Consider the following 4,688-nt stretch of genomic DNA (forward strand, 5'->3'; position numbering starts at 1 on the left):
ATTATCATATTCCCATCATATCCCAATAATCGAGCAGATTGAATAGGTTCCCGGTGAAATAATTTGTAGAAATAATAGATTTTTTGACCGTCGAGAGGAAAACCTGGAATGGTTTTTCATACGTCAGTGACAGCTGTCCGAATAAATTTTCAACCAGTGCAAAAACTCTCCGTGGAATTGGTGCATGCATGGTGATTAATCGACGGTACACTAGTCTCGCAATCTACGAAAGTCTCGATTAATGATTCGCACGATGTAACACGTTCGTGCACAAAAAGTCTAACTATTGGAAAAAATGGAAATAGAGAAATGATATTCTATCACATTATTGTTTGCACAAAGTTTCTGACAATTGAGAAATTGAAGCAGTTTTGAAGAATCTTGGATCGATTGCTCGTTGTTTCTTTTTTTGTCTCTATATTTATTAATTTTATTTTAATTTATTCATTCGTCAAGATTTTTAAATCTTGTAATATCATATTACGAGCATATTATGTGGAATTATTTTAAAAATGTTTAATCAGCGACAATGCAAGTATTTTAAACGTGTTTTTCTTTTCTTTTTTCAATGACACATTTGAACGTAGAAGATTGTTTGCTTTACTCGATGGAACGCTGTCACTGACCTAACTAAATATCATCGGTCGCTTCTCGTTTCGCTCGAATTTCCGATTAATCCTATCTGTTCGAATTGTCCGATAATAACACACATCTACAACGCGAATCGTTTCGATATCGTTATTGACTGAAAAGCGGTATAATATTGGAACAGGAATTATATTCGGAACAATTATCAATGGAACGCATCGTCGATGCTATTATTGGACATGACACAGTAAAAATTGCTCGTTACACAAGTTGTCCCTTTCTGTCTTTTTCTATAGTAAGTAAAAAAAAAAAAAAAAAAAGAAGAAAAAAATTGACGGAAATAATCTGGATAATGTTCGAGCGAATCGGAGAAAGTTAGGAATAGAATTTAGTTTACTGGCAGCCATTAATCAAATGACAAGCTTTTATTTTTCTAAGCGCAAGTGTTCCTTTCGACGCATCGACACGATCTTTATTTTTCTATATGTACGAATTACATTGGTCGACGCGTTCATAGATATTTTCTATTGGGCTTCCGTTCTTCCAGCGTCACAGTTATATAAAATAGGGAGAACACAACCTCCATGATTCTGTGTAAAATCATACCAAAGAGTACATATTAACTTTGCAAACTGTAGCTTCGATGTAAAATGAAACGATAAAAAGACGTGTCATTTTTCTCATTGTAAGGGATGTGAGCGAAGAGTAAAGCTACTACTACCTTCGATTGTACTCGATCAGTATTGTATTCCTTTCTCTCTCTTGTAAACTGTACAATGCACGTTATAAATTTTTCTTTCTCTTCTTTTTCTTTAACACTGTCGCAATACCTTTACCTTTTTAAGTTTCTACTTTCTTTCAAGTTTTACTTTTACATACGTGTGATTCGATCGACGTTCGAAACGATATCCACTGTTGGTAATAAATGTGTTAAACCTCTGTAACCGCAATTCTTTTATTTATACACTTTGATGACTAAGAGAATGATCATTTTTCCAAACCTTTATTTCAATTCCCACAAAAATCAATAATGATTACTTTCATCCGATTCTAAAAAAAAAAGTGATAAACGTTAAAAATAAAGACAAATATAGATAAAAAAAATATAAATAAATATATAACTCATGGTTATGGAGGATTAATAAATTTATTTTTATTGTTTCGATATCCATTTTTAATGTTAATTTGATGTACGTAATATTATATACGTTTTTCTTTTTGTTACTGTATGAACAATTTTATCTATCACTAGCAATGATTTACGTGATTCGAAACGTATAATTTTTATATCTAATCTATCTACTTCTTTTAAAAAAAATATTTAACTGGAAGACAAAATAACATCGAGAGGAAAAATGTGAAAATAAAATGCTACATAAATAAAGATCGATGATATCGAAGTAATGGAATTTTAACAAGTTTCTTCCTCTTCTAGGAATTGCTCGAGCTTAGACCACTGGTGTTATTAAAGCGCAACATCAACACGTAATAAAGAGTAATATTGTTGCATTGGAGAATAATGAATTTTTTTATATGATTTTGTATTGCAATTTTCGCAACATTCTTATTTAATTTTTCTTTTCTACTCGGATTCCAAGACACAACTTGAAAAATTAATTTATAATTAAAAATTGATCATATCAATGGACAATTACCATATTTTACCATAAAAGAGAGAGGCAGGAATAAAATAAATGACAAATAACGATGAAGAGAGAGGGAAAAAAGAAAACAAATGTCATAACAGAGATAAAATAAAAATAAAAATTGTACAATGACAAAAATATGAAAAAATTCTTGAAAATACAATAAAAAAAGAGAATAAATCTTGGGTTGATGCGAAAATATATGTTGCGTATGCAATAATAAAAAAAAATGAACTTGGAAAATTAAAAACTCAACGAACTCTGTTTCAAGATCAAAAAAAATCTTTTTAATCCGTCTAATTTTCATTTTATCCAAAAAAAAAAAAAAAAAATCGAGAAGTTATAATAATCGTTTCGTTTACCTTTCCGTGTCAAGTGAGATTAATGCCGAGAGAATGAAAATATTACGCATCATTATCCGATGCTCGAATTCTCGTTCAAAATGGCGATTTCAAGTTTTGTTAACAACGTGCGAACCTAATATTCGATGAAAGTATTCAAACAAAATAAAAAGAAACCGAGTTAACATGCAGCGTACGAGTTATCAAAGAACTTCCCCTCTCTCTCTTTCCCTCTTTCCTTCTCTCATTCCTTATGTTCCTCCTAGCAGCGACCCTGGGTAAAATAAGTGGGTAACGACCTATATTCTACCCCACCCTTTCGAATGGCTTTTCATTTGACACCGTTTAATGAGACACAGTTGAACACTGTGTAAACTCGATGAAAAGCTCTCGAGATTTTCATAAATTTTCATGACCGGTATCCGATATCAATTGAGTAACAATAACGAAGAAAAATGGAAAAGAGGATCACGATTTTTGAAAAGAAGAGGATTTCCGTTCGTATTCGTAATAAAGATACAAATATTTAAAAAAAATTTCTTCTCTCTCGAATTGTAAAACAATGAATAAGAATTCTTTTGGATTAAAATAAAATGAGGAATTATTCGATGATATTTATTATTAGTTCGAGTATTCAACTTTTATTCTTTCCTATGATGTTTAATCTAATTTTTTTCCCCTCCTCTTTTTTTTTGTCAATAAGAAAGAAACAATTTATTCAAAACTTCGTTTCACTGTCAAAGGAAAAAAGTTTATCAACGTGTTTTTGTTTCGAAAATAAATGATCCTTAAAAATTCGTAAAACATATCAAGTCGATAATTCCAATGTTTCGTTTTATTCGAGAAAAAAATCTCAATTTGCTCGTCAATCCCTGACATTTAAATCAAACTCGCAAAGATATTTGGAATTTATTTACTTAGAGAAATTCAGCTGATCCAAAAATTCGATGAAAGTTTGAACATGGAACAAACGCATAAATAAAAGAATTTTTTTAATTCATTTAAACAAATTCTTTACATTACCATTTACGTATAATTCTACGAGTTTTAATTTAAAACACGAAACATCGATTAATAATTAATAATGAAATTTATCTCGATCGATATTTGCAAGCAAATTTGAATTTGAATTGGGGAGAGAAAAAAAAAAGACGAAAAGAAAAATATAAAGTGGAGATTATAAAAAAGATATTACACCTACAAATCCAGGATTATTCTTAATAGTTTTATTAATCCGCTTTGAGCTCTTAGCGCAAACGATCTTCCACCGGCTTTTAATTACTCTCTTCTGTGCGAAATAAAGGATTTTTACTGTGATTCTGAAAATAAGTACCGTTACCGCGGTTGAAATAAAAGAATTATATGGTTGTTTAACTACGCTTGGTCGAAAATGAAACCTCTGAAAATGTGATCAAGTATCGACAAAAAAATCCGCTAAAACATTTTAACAGATATCGATAAAAGTAAGATAAATGGTTTGATAAAAAAAAAAATTATTGAAAAAGCTTTTACCGAATATTTAATATTTAATTTCATATCTTCAGACGTATTTTAAATTCATATTTCTCTTAACACAATTACGTTGCTAAAAAGTAAGACAGTTACAATCCTGTATATTAATATAATAAAATAAAAAGAATTTCGATTTTAAATGTTCGATTTCTCGTACATTAAAAATCGATAAATGAAGTAAAAATAAAATTGGATATAGTTATACGTATGTTACAAAGGCATCGTGGTGATATTTTATTTACGAATCTCTTGAGAGAAATTCTCTTTAATAGAGACATCGAATAAATTTTTTTTTTTTTTTTTTATACCTCGATGGCTTTGTTTGTTGTCCGACAATCAAACTGTATTTAAATTTACTCGCCGCAGTTTTCAAATTGTTACTCTTGTTTTCTCCCTTTTGTGTCTTTTTATTCGAATCGACTGGATTACACGCATTACAATTTGCTGTTCCCTTTTTTCTTCTTTTTTTTTCTTTTTTAAATCTTCAATACGTGAAATTCGCGTGTTGCTGAATCGTATAAAAGAGAACAGACATGAAAAATTCTTCTGCTTTCTCCGAGACATTTTTCCAGATCTTTTTATACATCTTCTTCGTAGCTGC

Source organism: Apis mellifera, linkage group LG7 (assembly GCF_003254395.2).
Source record: "Apis mellifera strain DH4 linkage group LG7, Amel_HAv3.1, whole genome shotgun sequence".
Taxonomy (NCBI): Eukaryota; Metazoa; Arthropoda; class Insecta; order Hymenoptera; family Apidae; genus Apis; species Apis mellifera.